The following is a 16733-nucleotide window of genomic DNA, read 5'->3' as shown; positions in this document are numbered from 1 at the left end:
GTAATGCTAGCAGACAACTCTTTCAGATCTGATCTTGCGGGACTCTACAAAACAGTGGCGTAAGGGAATAGGGAGCAAATTCTTTATTTCGTCAAATACATTTGGTATTGCTTTCAGGGCTAAAAGCTGTGGTCTGCAGCTTAGCAGAGGCCCGGAAACCAAATACACAAAGCAGGGCTTGACACCACGGCCCACGTGGTGCCCGACCTTGCTGCAAGTACACGCAAAATGATGAACAGAAACATGTCCGTAGCGAAAAGATCATTGAAGTAATAGGTAATCAGAATATAGAATAGCTAACAGCGGAATAAATGCACATGTACAATACATAACAAAAACTTCGGCAGATCCCACGCGTTGTGGGAATCGGTTTCATGCGAAGCAGTCAGCGAGTACTACTATCATATATTTTATGGCTTTGAGCCTATGTTACCAGCTGCATCGGTGTGTTTTTGTAAGTGCACTCTTACAAAAACACAAATGGAATGACCTTCGCTCCATTAAAGGAGAAACGGCGATGTCCCCTGTGTTCGCCTTTAAATGCGGTAAAATTTCTCCCTTTTGCGACAGAGAAAACTTCCCCGTCAAAATCAAGATGGCTGACACCGAATAGTGGAGCGAGCAATACAATTAGGCCTAGCGAGTGCGTCGCGACTGCTAAAGAGTATCAGGCACTGGTAATCACAAAAATGGTCCCGCTGGGCTAATATCGAACGATATGACAATAAAATCAAGCAGACAAACCTGTGGTGATGACAACCTCGCGAAATGGAACGACGGAACTCATACGTTTCGCTCGGCCAGACAGACAGCGTTCACTTTGAGAAAGACGGATAATGCAAAGGGGCTCGCACTCGGAGACTGCATTTTAGGCTTGCTGCCTTTATTTGTCGAAGCATTGTATGGCGTAGCGACGTTATCCACGTGTTTACGGGGCAATAGGCCCCGACATGTAGCTCCAAAATGTACAATCAGTAGCAGCAAAACAATACCGACGCTGAGGAGGATATTTTCGATAGATAGATACAACTACATATAAGTAGGTCAAGCTGTGAGAGCGCCACAGCCATGAAGTAGGCGGTAGCTGGCGCCATCTGGAGGGATTAAGGAGATTCTAAAAAAAAAAGAAAGATATCTATTTCTGACTGAGGCGGCGTACGTTCATACTACACAATGGGTTTATGCAGAGGTGGGCCCATCCATGCATAACTCAAGGACAACGGAAGGTTGATGCGCAGTTTATTAATACGCACACACGTTTACTACGTCTGCAAGACACTTAAGTACACACGCTGACTGAATTCAATACACAACTCATTCATATGTATACAACCCACAACATGAACAATTCACAACAGACGCGTATGTACAGACGTGTTTACACACACCCCTATACGACCCAGGCAGCACGCCGGCATTGGACCAATCTCGGAACAATGTTGGTAAACATTGGCAGAAATATTGGTCCTGCGTTGGCTTCTGGGGGTTTGCTACACCTAAATGTGCATTGGTCCAATATTGGATGCCAATGATTTTCCAATAATGGCAACGATGGCTGTAGCCAACATTTTCCGTCCAACATATCGCCAATAATGGCAAGGATGGCTGTAGCCAACATTGTTCGTCGTACGTATTGCCAACATTGTATAAATATTGGCAGCTCCAATATTTTTTGCCAGCCTTTATCGTTGGCTGCACCATCGTTCTTTCATTTCCAGCGTTTAACGCTGGAAATGAAAGCATTTTCCACTTAATGTGTAGTTTAATGTGAGGTAGCTTTTGTGCACGTAAATAAATGCATGTTGCCCACGCTTTTGCTTTTAGGCAAGCAGCAGGGATAATCAGCGTACAAAAGCTGAGAGTACACACAAGTTTATTCTGCATGTATACATATGGCAAAGATACTGCAAGTTCTGAAAATAATTTCGCATTTCGCGCTTTGTTCTGCTGACCGCTTGCTGGCAGATAACAGCTGCACAGAACCTACACTAATTACCTTCAATAACGTCCTTATATTAGAAATCGGGGAAACGGGACCACTCACAAACACACACAGCCTCCCTAGGTGTTAGCGCTTATTTGATTTGTCAGTTCACCGAAGGTTCGAAAGGAAGTCAGTGAAAAGCGAAGCGTGATACAAAATGAAATAAATGAACATGTACACGTGAACAGACATTCGATACAGCCGAGATCCATAACCACCTTGAACTACCAGAAAGTTCATCGCCTATTCATTAATTAAAAGGTGACTGCGGCAAGAGCTTGAAAGTCTGCGACAACTTCACAACTAATAAAAATTTGTGTGTTACAAATCCATCATTTCTTTGCGCAAATCCAGCGGCGAAGGGCAAATGAAAAAAGGGCGTTAAGCTGACGCACTACAACGCGAGAAAAGAACAAAATAGCACACGCAAATGCTGACAACATCGCTGAGGGCGAGAACTTAACCAACCTACTTCGAAGCGCACAATAAAGCCCCCCACATCGGTATTCACAAACTAGCAAATTTAAAAAAAACTTACGCGGTAATGTAGACAATAATAAACGCAGCACACATTTCACTTACGAACAACACGGAAAGTAACATGCGACGAAGGAGAAAAACGACTTACTGAACGCGATACGAACACAAAAATCCGGCGGAAAGTTTGCGAGTTGTCAGAACACATCGGCGCTCATCTGCGGATCGCTCTTCAAAAGTCAAAACAGACAGGTCCGATGAAGAACAGGGCAGCTGCCTTCTCACTGTGGCATCGCCGTCGAATCTCGGTATCCGTAGGATCGTGGCATCCTGTCTCGGTATCCGACTCCGTTTTTCCCCGATGACTCTCGACTGAATACTGAGGGGTGCGCGCCCGCCGATGCTGGGAGCCCGAACAAGGGAAAGTAACCGCCACTGACTGACGAAGAATAGCCGCCGGCCAGAAGGGGCCGAAACGCGTACGCATCTTCCGAGGTGCCGTCGTCTCCCGCCATCTCCCTCACCCCCCCCCCCTCGTTTTCACAGGCATTGAAAGCGAACCGTCGTGGGCGGAGCAGCCGTCAAGTGACAAGTGTTTTATGACCAGCGACCACCGCGCTGCCCCACTGCCGCGAGGAGAGGACGTGAAATTCCGAAGCAAAACATGGCGCCGCGCTGCTTCTCCGGCCTCCCAATCACCGAGAACATTTATTCGAAGTGAACACGTCTGGTTTTGTGAAGCGTTGAAAGTGCAAACATAACTCATCGATAATTTAAAGATTCCGCGGGCGATACCGTAGTCTTGGACAGCACGTCGCTGTAGCGCGCACACAAAGAAGTTATAATCCTGTAATTCAACCAGTCGTGTAGCAAACACGAAAATACACAGCGTGGTTGAAGTCACATGAAATGTTTTGATTGTTTGCCGCTAATAAAGCCGTGAGAATAATTTCGGTGCGTGTGCGGTGCGCAGAAGGCGCACCAGCGCAGAGGCCCATTGCGAAGCAGATGACTTCTATTCTACTCCATTAACTCGTCAACACTATGTACAGCTTCAATCAATGTAAAAGTAGGGTTTTTGGTTGTTTTTATACAGTTGCGATGTATACGCTGGCTGTATCACACAATTAACGTTAACTTTCAACAAGCATTGCAAAATGAGATTTTGTTTTGTGTTTCCTTTATCATAGATGTATTTCCAACTGCGCGCAAAACTCAGTTGAGAACTTGGTACTTATTTTACATTGCTCAACATCTGTAAAACGAATTTTGTCCAACTATTTTGCAGATATTTTGTGCCACACTAAATGCCAACCTAAAAATCAAGACCCTGTGTGCGCCATTGTTCCCTTTCTTATAGATTGGAATTTGCAGTTTTGTTTGTTGGCTGACAACGATGGACTGTTTTTGCCATCTTTATACAGTAAAAGCTCGTTAATTCCACACTTATTAATTCGGAAAGTCGGATAATTAGGACGCGTTCTCTGGTCAATGCAAGCATGTTTATTGTTTAACGGCATCACACTCTCGTTAATTCGGCCATACCTGTCCGCAACGCGGTTAATTCGGACGAACCTCTTAGTAGGTTGGGGGACGCTGCGACGAACCTTTGCCCCCCCCCCCCTAATGGGGAACCCTGCGCACGCCTTTGGTGATAAGTAACCAGAAATCTTCTTTGAGGTGCGCTGGATGCCGGACAAAGTGATTTTCATAACAGCGTGCATTCAGGTGGTGGCTCGATTCGGGCTAACCTTCCCTCAGTGATGCTAAAAGGGGAAAAAAACATTCTTGCCGATTAAACATGCATATGCTTGCCAGTGTTTAAGACATTGGAGCGACAACGTGTAAGTCTGGATAATATTGTCCGGCGCGTAGCATAGGCCGTCCAATATTGTTTAACCAGTCAGATTGACTGGACAATGTATCCAATCTACTGCCATTACTTAACCAATGTTGTTTTACCAACGGATAAGCTGGCCCAATATTGCCATCCATACGGCCTGGTTCTGCCAATATCGTATTTACATCGGGAACCATGGGCCAATGTTGCCAACCTCAAAGAATAGCACGACCAATATTGTATGTTGGCTGGCAAAGATGGACCATTATTGGCATCCTTGTAGGCTGGCTTGCCAACATTGGTTTTATAGTGGTTTGTATGGGCCATCATTGGGCCATCGTTTGCCAACGTATAAACAATATTGGACCAATGTGCTGTGCTGCCTGGGGAAGCGCAGGCCCTTATATAGTCACTGAATTACGGCCGACCAGGGTGGCACCAGCGATGCGTCATTTTTATTCAACTCTTTACATTTCATGGCTGCATCACAAGCTACGCAGATATTATTATATTGTAGCTATGGCTTAGCCAAGCTCACTAGTTAATCTAAAATGGCACAATAATGAGCGGTATAATTACAGAGTTAAGTGCATGTGAAAACGACCACATATTGACCCGTTCATACCATGAACGTTACCATGAATGACAAATTCCTTGTCATCGCTGCCTACCCGAATCAAACCGATGGAGCGTGTTTGGTTTCAATTGTGTTCTTGCATTAAGTGGCCTGTAATACATTATGTGAATTCATCTAACAGCAGCATCTGGAGCTTGTCGATGGAGCGAGGGGCATGCGTTCGGCTACCGAATGCATCGCAGGAACCCTCGAACATCTTGCTGCCATTGTGCCTGGAGTTCACCAGTCTTCACTGCTGCTGCAGCCCGCTCGTCCGCCATGAGCATTACCACTTTCTTTCCTTTTTAACTTGTCTTCCATTTGCTGTTCTTTGTTTTCTGTTTCTTCACTTGCAAGTAATCTTTTTGGTGCGACAAGTGTAGTGTATACCTCTTTTTAAATCGATACTCCACTTTTTTTCGGTAGTGTGAGCACGTCTTCACAAGTTGCTTTAACATATGATCGTCAGCCTTCTGAAATGATGCGCACAACACATATCATGTGGCCTCATTTCATGCGGCAAGCGTGTAAGCGTAGCCTTTCTCTCCAGTGAAACTGACACTGAGAGATTTCGTGGCAGCGCTTGCTTTTCATAAGTTGTTTGACACGTGCTAATCAGATGTCTGAAATGATAATCACCCCATGCTTCCCTGTACACCAAAACACTGTAGTTTTGGTGTACAGGGAAGCATCTGTAAGAAAAAACTTCGCTGTTGCTATTCTGGAAAGAATCCCATCGATTTCACAGGCATGAAAGATTCCGAGTTTTTGCAAACTGTTTACATGGGTTTGCCTTGGTGATTCATGTAATACCGCTGTTATGCAACTGTCCTTTCTTATAAACATTGAGAAACCACAATCTTGTTAGGGGTACTATACTACTGTGTAGTATATCTAAAATGCATAGCTGGGCGCACAATTCGCTTCCCCTCCTTTTATAAGGGTTTGCCTTGGTGATTCATGTAATGCCGCTGTTATGCAACTGTCCTTTCTTATAAACATTGAGAAACCACGATCTTGTTAGGGGTACTATACTACTATGTAGTATATCTAAAATGCATAGCTGGGCGCACAATTCGCTTCCCCTCCTTTTATAAGAACCACTTTGCCCACGTGCCTTGTGATTCGTATACTGTGCACATTTCATGTGTCCCTGTTTGATTGTGATAGCAATAATATGGGCACTCTCGGCTGGTTTTTGCCGTCGGCGTCACCGTCATGTACCGTATATATATATATGTATTATATATATATATATATATATATTGTAGAGAAGAATTGGAACGTTGTAATGGGCCGTCCTCTCCAGCGCCTTCTAGTGGGTCGCCCTCTTCGCCTCTTGTCGGAGAGCACGCCCCTCGTGCTCGTGCTCGTGAGACTCTGCGAGTCTGCGCTCTGTCGTTGTGCATCGTCGCCGTCAATCCCGCCGTCAATAAACGCCTCAACAAAGTGGTGGAGAGTGCTGTACCGTCACCGCAACTTCAGTCTCCATTCGATGCCCCTGGAGCTTCGATCCCGTACCGTGCCATCTACCATGCCACAAGACGCCGCTCAGCAAACGCCGCCTCCTGCTCCGACCGCTTGTCCCGGTGTCCCCCGTATCCGCGACCCTCCTGTCTTCACCGGCGCGGATGGCACTGACGTGGAGGACTGGCTCGCGATTTACGAACGGGTGAGTGTTCCCAATAAATGGGACGAAGCAGGCAAGCTGACCAACTTGGTTTTCTACCTTGCGGGTGTGGCAGGCATGTGGTACAACAACCATGCATCCGATTTCCCCACGTGGTCCGATTTCAAGACCGCCATCGTCAACGTGTTTGGCCGCCCTGCCGTTCGTAAGCTTCAAGCCGAACAGCGCTTACGTGAACGAGCTCAGCAGGCAGGGGAATCGTTCACGAGCTACATCGAAGACATCCTTGACCTGTGCAAGAAAGCCGACGCGAGCATGTCGGAGTCTGACAGAATCAGGAATGTTCTGAAAGGCATCGACGACGACGCCTTCACTATGCTGCTGGCCAAAAACCCTCGCACAGTGGCAGAGGTCATTACCCTGTGCCAAAGCTACGAAGAGCTGCGCCGGCAGCGCTTGATGACCCGTCGACCGCCATCACGCGATGCTGATCTCGCAGGCTTGTCGGCAATTCCTGACCACTCCACTTTGCTCGCCGAAATCAAGTCGTTCGTGCGTGAGGAAATTGCCCGCCAGGTCTCTCTACTGGCTTTCACTCCACCGCAGCATGTTGACCAGCCGCCAACTACACTTCTGCCTCCTCTCCGCCGAGCGATTCAGCAAGAAATCGCGGAGGTCATTCCCGAATACCACCAGCCGCCTCTAGTGCCTGCACCACTAAGCTACGCGCAAGCTGTAGCCAGGCCGCCCCCAGCGATTCCTGTGGCTGGCCCGCGGAGTTACGCCGAAGCCGTCGTCGGACCACAGGCCTTCGACGTGGCTGTCCCGCCTACATACGTCGACGTCGCCCCCAGGCCCCGACAGCTGCCCACAATGCACTCATTTCAGCAGCCGCCTCGTCCATCGCGTTCTGCGACATGGATGGGACCCGCGAACCGCTGGCGCACTTCCGACAACCGCCCCATTTGCTTTGCGTGCGGTTGCGCCGGTCACGTCGCACGCTACTGCAATCGCGTGCAGCCGCCTCGGGTCGCATCAACCCTGACCAGCTCATCAAGCAGCCCTTATTATGACCAAGCGCCGCCAATGTCACCGACGTCCCGCCCCGCACCATCTACCCGCCGTTCACCGTCTCCACGACGTCGCTCACTGTCGCCGATGCGGCCACGTCCGGGCTCACGCGACCAGGAAAACTAGTCGTCGCAGTCCACGAGGCAAGGGCTGCGACGCTATCGAACTGCGAAAGCCCTCAGCGAAGCCCCTCGAACGTGATTGACGTGTTTGTGGACAGTGTTCGCGCATCCGCCCTTATCGACACTGGAGCCGCCGTATCCGTTATGGACGCCAAGTTTAGCCGACTACTGCGAAAAGTGACGACGCCGCTTTCGGGGCTCTCCCTCCGTACAGCCAGTGCCCAAAGTATCCACCCAACAGCGGTCTGCACAGCTCGCGTCATTATTCAGGATGCTCTGTACGCCGTCGAATTGATCATAATTCCTGCCTGCTCTCACGACGTCATCCTAGGGTGGGATTTTCTCTCCCGCCACGACGCCGTCATTCATTGCGCACCAGCCGAAATAGAGCTCTCACCATTCTCTGAATTGGCGCCGGCAGACAGTCCATCGGCTGCGGGCAAGGTACTTGTCAAAGACGACACCAAGGTGCCTGCAAACTCGTCGACGGCAGTGTCAGTGTACTGCGCCAGTCTCTCCGACACCGTTGCACTTCTCTCGCCATCTGACCGTGTTTGCACGAGGAAAGGCATGCTGGTGCCTTTCGCGACCGTGCAAGTCACTGAGGGCAGTACGTCAATTTTTGTTATCAACCCATCTCCGTACAGTGTTATGTTGGTCCGAGGGGAATGTCTCGGCAGCGTGGAACCCCTCGAAGACGCACAAGTTATGGACGAACCAGATGAAATGCACTGCCACAGTTCCAGTACGCTCAGCGCTGTTTCGACATCTGGTTCATCACCCGCTGATGTCTTTGGTTCCTCCATTGCTGACGACCTTACACCGGTCCAGCGTTCCCAGCTTCTGGGCCTGTTGGACGAATTTCGCTCTTCTTTCGATGTCGCTCAAACTTCTCTCGGCCGCACTTCCGCCGTTACGCATCGCATCGACACTGGCGCCCAGCCGCCACTGCGGCAACGTCCATATCGCGTATCTCCCACAGAACGCCGTGTAATCAACGAGCAAGTCGACGACATGCTGCGACGCGATGTTATTCGACCATCTAACAGCCCCTGGGCGTCTCCTGTCGTACTTGTTGCGAAGAAGGACGGTTCTGTGCGGTTCTGTGTAGACTACCGACGACTCAACAAGATCACTCGTAAGGACGTGTATCCACTACCGCGAATAGACGACGCGATTGACAGCCTGCAAGGAGCAGAATTCTTTTCATCTCTCGATTTGCGCTCAGGGTACTGGCAAGTACCCATGGCTGATGACGCTCGACCGAAGACCGCCTTTGTCACGCCCGACGGCTTGTACGAATTCAACGTCATGCCGTTTGGGCTGTGTAATGCGCCCGCCACCTTTGAGCGCATGATGGATACCGTTCTGCGCAACCTGAAATGGCACACATGCTTGTGCTACCTCGACGACGTCGTTGTTTTCGCTCCGGACTTCTCCACACATCTTCAACGCCTGCGGCATGTTTTGACGCGTTTGAGCGACGCCGGTCTACAACTGAATCTAAAGAAGTGCCGATTTGCAGCACGGCAGCTGACAATACTCGGTTACGTCGTGTCCAAGGACGGTATTCTTCCCGATCCAGCCAAGCTTCGGGCCGTGACCGAGTTCCCCAAACCTACGTCCGTCAAAGAACTGCGCAGTTTCGTAGGACTGTGTTCCTACTTTCGGCGCTTCATTCGAAACTTCGCGACCGTCATATCGCCGCTGACGAAGCTCCTCGGAAGTAACGGGTCCCTCAGTTCATGGTCGTCAGAGTGCGACGACGCTTTCGCGAAGCTCCGTCGTCTGTTGACGTCGCCTCCCATACTACGCCACTACGACCCTACGGCCCCTACAGAGGTACACACAGACGCCAGCGGTGTTGGCCTTGGCGCTGTCCTTGCGCAGCGCAAACCAGGGTTCCCTGAATATGTCGTGGCGTATGCAAGTCGTACGCTCACCAAAGCCGAGACCAATTACACCGTCACCGAAAAGGAATGCCTAGCGATCATCTGGGCCCTTACGAAGTTCCGACCTTATTTGTATGGTCGCCCATTTGATGTCATCACCGACCACCATGCCCTCTGCTGGTTGTCATCATTGAAGGATCCATCAGGCCGCCTCGCCCGCTGGGCACTTCGCCTACAGGACTACGATATCCGCGTGCTGTACCGCAACGGACGCCAGCATGCTGACGCCGACGCACTCTCGCGCTCCCCCTTGCCTGACGACAACACCCACAGCTCAATGTCTCACAATGCCCTTTCTTCCATCGACGTTCACACTATCGCTACCGAACAGCGCAAGGATCAATGGATCGCTTCACTGCTAGACTTGCTGACTGATCCTTCGGCAACACCATCCACTCGCGCGTTGCGTCGTCAAGCCCACCATTTCGCCATTCGCGACGACCTCCTCCACCGACGCAATTACAACGCCGACGGCCGCCAGTGGCTACTAGTAATACCCCGCAGTCTGCGTTCTGAAATATGCGAATCGTTCCACGCTGATCCGCAGTGTGCGCACTCTGGGGTATCGAAAACATACCACCGCATTCGCCAACGGTACTTTTGGCGAGGCATGTACCGCTACGTGCAGAAGTTCGTTCGCTCCTGCATCGATTGTCAGCGCCGCAAAACTTCAACGCACCAGTCACCAGCAGGTCTGCAACCTTTACCTTGCCCTGATCGGCCGTTTGGGCGCGTTGGCATCGATTTGTATGGGCCACTCCCTCTGACTTCGGCTGGTAACCGCTGGGCCATCGTCGCTGTAGACCACCTTACGCGATACGCCGAAACTGCCTGCCCTCCCAGCGGCTACAGCGCGCGATGTAGCCTCCTTTCTGCTCCGCCGGTTCATGCTGCGCCACGGTCCACCCCAGGAGCTGCTCAGCGATCGAGGCCGTGTCTTCCTGTCGGAAGTCGTCGAAGCCATCCTCAAAGAGTGCAACGTTGTTCACCGCAAAACTACTGCTTACCACCCGCAGACGAATGGGCTCACGGAACGCTTTAACCGCACGCTCGGCGACATGCTCTCGATGTATGTCGCCGCCGATCACACAAATTGGGATTCCGTTCTACCTTTCGTCACCTACGCCTACAATACCGCCCCTCAAAGCACCACTGGTTTCTCACCATTTTTCCTATTGTACGGCAGGCACCCGTCGCACACAATCGACACAATCCTTCCATACAAGCCGGATCGATCTGAGTGTGCGCCTATTTCTGCCACAGCCAGACTTGCTGAGGAGTGTCGCGAGCTTGCGAAGACCTTTACTACGCAGGACCAAGAGCGGCAGAAAAGCATCCGCGGTGAGACCAACACTTCTGCACCCACGTTCCTACCCGGAGCACTCGTATGGCTCTCGATCCCTACCACTGCAATTGGCCTCTCTTCCAAACTGCTGCCCAAATACGAAGGCCCCTACCGTGTCGTCGAACGCACATCCCCGGTCAACTACCTGATTGAACCCATCGACCCATCTTCCGACATGCGCCGTCGAGGGCGCGACATTGTCAACGTGGAGCGCCTCAAGCCCTACCATGACCCGCTCGTAGTGACCAGCTGCTAGGTCGCCAGACGGCTCCCTTTTCGTACCCGGGGTAATTGTAGAGAAGAATTGGAACGTTGTAATGGGCCGTCCTCTCCAGCGCCTTCTAGTGGGTCGCCCTCTTCGCCTCTTGTCGGAGAGCACGCCCCTCGTGCTCGTGCTCGTGAGACTCTGCGAGTCTGCGCTCTGTCGTTGTGCATCGTCGCCGTCAATCCCGCCGTCAATAAACGCCTCAACAATATATATATATATATATATTAATGAGAACTAACAGACAATAACGCCAAGGAAAGTATAGGGGGTGTTATCTGTAGTATTTAGAATATAAATGTGAAGAAAGTAAAGTGGACGAAAAGATGACTTGCCGCCGGCAGGGACCGAACCTGCGACCTTCGAATAACGCGTTCGATGCTCTACCACTGAGCTACGGCGGCGGTCATCCTCCCGTCCACTTTATGGGGTATATATGTGCATTTTAAACCTTGGAGTGTTGGTCAGCGCCAATCGCAGCCATGGCGGCGAGTGTGGAACACTCTTTTTCTGCCTTTCTGGCGTCACGTAGCACGTGATCTTGTTACGAGCTGGCAGCTGACCAATAATCCCTCGCATACTACCTGAAGGCATCAAGTCTGCCAGAACGAGACCCTAGCTATGAATGAAGGAAAGAAGATGACTCTCAAGGGCTCGTTTTTCTTTGTTAGACGCAATATTAATGAGAACTAACAGACAATAACGCCAAGGAAAGTATAGGGGGTGTTATCTGTAGTATTTAGAATATAAATGTGAAGAAAGTAAAGTGGACGAAAAGATGACTTGCCGCCGGCAGGGACCGAACCTGCGACCTTCGAATAACGCGTTCGATGCTCTACCACTGAGCTACGGCGGCGGTCATCCTCCCGTCCACTTTATGGGGTATATATGTGCATTTTAAACCTTGGAGTGTTGGTCAGCGCCAATCGCAGCCATGGCGGCGAGTGTGGAACACTCTTTTTCTGCCTTTCTGGCGTCACGTAGCACGTGATCTTGTTACGAGCTGGCAGCTGACCAATAATCCCTCGCATACTACCTGAAGGCATCAAGTCTGCCAGAACGAGACCCTAGCTATGAATGAAGGAAAGAAGATGACTCTCAAGGGCTCGTTTTTCTTTGTTAGACACAATATTAATGAGAACTAACAGACAATAACGCCAAGGAAAGTATAGGGGGTGTTATCTGTAGTATTTAGAATATAAATGTGAAGAAAGTAAAGTGGACGAAAAGATGACTTGCCGCCGGCAGGGACCGAACCTGCGACCTTCGAATAACGCGTTCGATGCTCTACCACTGAGCTACGGCGGCGGTCATCCTCCCGTCCACTTTATGGGGTATATATGTGCATTTTAAACCTTGGAGTGTTGGTCAGCGCCAATCGCAGCCATGGCGGCGAGTGTGGAACACTCTTTTTCTGCCTTTCTGGCGTCACGTAGCACGTGATCTTGTTACGAGCTGGCAGCTGTCCAATAATCCCTCGCATACTACCTGAAGGCATCAAGTCTGCCAGAACGAGACCCTAGCTATGAATGAAGGAAAGAAGATGACTCTCAAGGGCTCGTTTTTCTTTGTTAGACACAATATTAATGAGAACTAACAGACAATAACGCCAAGGAAAGTATAGGGGGTGTTATCTGTAGTATTTAGAATATAAATGTGAAGAAAGTAAAGTGGACGAAAAGATGACTTGCCGCCGGCAGGGACCGAACCTGCGACCTTCGAATAACGCGTTCGATGCTCTACCACTGAGCTACGGCGGCGGTCATCCTCCCGTCCACTTATGGGGTATATATGTGCATTTTAAACCTTGGAGTGTTGGTCAGCGCCAATCGCAGCCATGGCGGCGAGTGTGGAACACTCTTTTTCTGCCTTTCTGGCGTCACGTAGCACGTGATCTTGTTACGAGCTGGCAGCTGACCAATAATCCCTCGCATACTACCTGAAGGCATCAAGTCTGCCAGAACGAGACCCTAGCTATGAATGAAGGAAAGAAGATGACTCTCAAGGGCTCGTTTTTCTTTGTTAGACACAATATTAATGAGAACTAACAGACAATAACGCCAAGGAAAGTATAGGGGGTGTTATCTGTAGTATTTAGAATATAAATGTGAAGAAAGTAAAGTGGACGAAAAGATGACTTGCCGCCGGCAGGGACCGAACCTGCGACCTTCGAATAACGCGTTCGATGCTCTACCACTGAGCTACGGCGGCGGTCATCCTCCCGTCCACTTTATGGGGTATATATGTGCATTTTAAACCTTGGAGTGTTGGTCAGCGCCAATCGCAGCCATGGCGGCGAGTGTGGAACACTCTTTTTCTGCCTTTCTGGCGTCACGTAGCACGTGATCTTGTTACGAGCTGGCAGCTGACCAATAATCCCTCGCATACTACCTGAAGGCATCAAGTCTGCCAGAACGAGACCCTAGCTATGAATGAAGGAAAGAAGATGACTCTCAAGGGCTCGTTTTTCTTTGTTAGACACAATATTAATGAGAACTAACAGACAATAACGCCAAGGAAAGTATAGGGGGTGTTATCTGTAGTATTTAGAATATAAATGTGAAGAAAGTAAAGTGGACGAAAAGATGACTTGCCGCCGGCAGGGACCGAACCTGCGACCTTCGAATAACGCGTTCGATGCTCTACCACTGAGCTACGGCGGCGGTCATCCTCCCGTCCACTTTATGGGGTATATATGTGCATTTTAAACCTTGGAGTGTTGGTCAGCGCCAATCGCAGCCATGGCGGCGAGTGTGGAACACTCTTTTTCTGCCTTTCTGGCGTCACGTAGCACGTGATCTTGTTACGAGCTGGCAGCTGACCAATAATCCCTCGCATACTACCTGAAGGCATCAAGTCTGCCAGAACGAGACCCTAGCTATGAATGAAGGAAAGAAGATGACTCTCAAGGGCTCGTTTTTCTTTGTTAGACACAATATTAATGAGAACTAACAGACAATAACGCCAAGGAAAGTATAGGGGGTGTTATCTGTAGTATTTAGAATATAAATGTGAAGAAAGTAAAGTGGACGAAAAGATGACTTGCCGCCGGCAGGGACCGAACCTGCGACCTTCGAATAACGCGTTCGATGCTCTACCACTGAGCTACGGCGGCGGTCATCCTCCCGTCCACTTTATGGGGTATATATGTGCATTTTAAACCTTGGAGTGTTGGTCAGCGCCAATCGCAGCCATGGCGGCGAGTGTGGAACACTCTTTTTCTGCCTTTCTGGCGTCACGTAGCACGTGATCTTGTTACGAGCTGGCAGCTGACCAATAATCCCTCGCATACTACCTGAAGGCATCAAGTCTGCCAGAACGAGACCCTAGCTATGAATGAAGGAAAGAAGATGACTCTCAAGGGCTCGTTTTTCTTTGTTAGACACAATATTAATGAGAACTAACAGACAATAACGCCAAGGAAAGTATAGGGGGTGTTATCTGTAGTATTTAGAATATAAATGTGAAGAAAGTAAAGTGGACGAAAAGATGACTTGCCGCCGGCAGGGACCGAACCTGCGACCTTCGAATAACGCGTTCGATGCTCTACCACTGAGCTACGGCGGCGGTCATCCTCCCGTCCACTTTATGGGGTATATATGTGCATTTTAAACCTTGGAGTGTTGGTCAGCGCCAATCGCAGCCATGGCGGCGAGTGTGGAACACTCTTTTTCTGCCTTTCTGGCGTCACGTAGCACGTGATCTTGTTACGAGCTGGCAGCTGACCAATAATCCCTCGCATACTACCTGAAGGCATCAAGTCTGCCAGAACGAGACCCTAGCTATGAATGAAGGAAAGAAGATGACTCTCAAGGGCTCGTTTTTCTTTGTTAGACACAATATTAATGAGAACTAACAGACAATAACGCCAAGGAAAGTATAGGGGGTGTTATCTGTAGTATTTAGAATATAAATGTGAAGAAAGTAAAGTGGACGAAAAGATGACTTGCCGCCGGCAGGGACCGAACCTGCGACCTTCGAATAACGCGTTCGATGCTCTACCACTGAGCTACGGCGGCGGTCATCCTCCCGTCCACTTTATGGGGTATATATGTGCATTTTAAACCTTGGAGTGTTGGTCAGCGCCAATCGCAGCCATGGCGGCGAGTGTGGAACACTCTTTTTCTGCCTTTCTGGCGTCACGTAGCACGTGATCTTGTTACGAGCTGGCAGCTGACCAATAATCCCTCGCATACTACCTGAAGGCATCAAGTCTGCCAGAACGAGACCCTAGCTATGAATGAAGGAAAGAAGATGACTCTCAAGGGCTCGTTTTTCTTTGTTAGACACAATATTAATGAGAACTAACAGACAATAACGCCAAGGAAAGTATAGGGGGTGTTATCTGTAGTATTTAGAATATAAATGTGAAGAAAGTAAAGTGGACGAAAAGATGACTTGCCGCCGGCAGGGACCGAACCTGCGACCTTCGAATAACGCGTTCGATGCTCTACCACTGAGCTACGGCGGCGGTCATCCTCCCGTCCACTTTATGGGGTATATATGTGCATTTTAAACCTTGGAGTGTTGGTCAGCGCCAATCGCAGCCATGGCGGCGAGTGTGGAACACTCTTTTTCTGCCTTTCTGGCGTCACGTAGCACGTGATCTTGTTACGAGCTGGCAGCTGACCAATAATCCCTCGCATACTACCTGAAGGCATCAAGTCTGCCAGAACGAGACCCTAGCTATGAATGAAGGAAAGAAGATGACTCTCAAGGGCTCGTTTTTCTTTGTTAGACACAATATTAATGAGAACTAACAGACAATAACGCCAAGGAAAGTATAGGGGGTGTTATCTGTAGTATTTAGAATATAAATGTGAAGAAAGTAAAGTGGACGAAAAGATGACTTGCCGCCGCCAGGGACCGAACCTGCGACCGAACACCCCCTATACTTTCCTTGGCGTTATTGTCTGTTAGTTCTCATTAATATTGTGTCTAACAAAGAAAAACGAGCCCTTGAGAGTCATCTTCTTTCCTTCATTCATAGCTAGGGTCTCGTTCTGGCAGACTTGATGCCTTCAGGTAGTATGCGAGGGATTATTGGTCAGCTGCCAGCTCGTAACAAGATCACGTGCTACGTGACGCCAGAAAGGCAGAAAAAGAGTGTTCCACACTCGCCGCCATGGCTGCGATTGGCGCTGACCAACACTCCAAGGTTTAAAATGCACATATATACCCCATAAAGTGGACGGGAGGATGACCGCCGCCGTAGCTCAGTGGTAGAGCATCGAACGCGTTATTCGAAGGTCGCAGGTTCGGTCCCTGCCGGCGGCAAGTCATCTTTTCGTCCACTTTACTTTCTTCACATTTATATTCTAAATACTACAGATAACACCCCCTATACTTTCCTTGGCGTTATTGTCTGTTAGTTCTCATTAATATTGTGTCTAACAAAGAAAAACGAGCCCTTGAGAGTCATCTTCTTTCC

The sequence above is a fragment of the Rhipicephalus sanguineus genome, chromosome 1 (genome assembly GCF_013339695.2).
Source record: "Rhipicephalus sanguineus isolate Rsan-2018 chromosome 1, BIME_Rsan_1.4, whole genome shotgun sequence".
Taxonomy (NCBI): Eukaryota; Metazoa; Arthropoda; class Arachnida; order Ixodida; family Ixodidae; genus Rhipicephalus; species Rhipicephalus sanguineus.
This window is presented reverse-complemented; position numbering follows the sequence as displayed.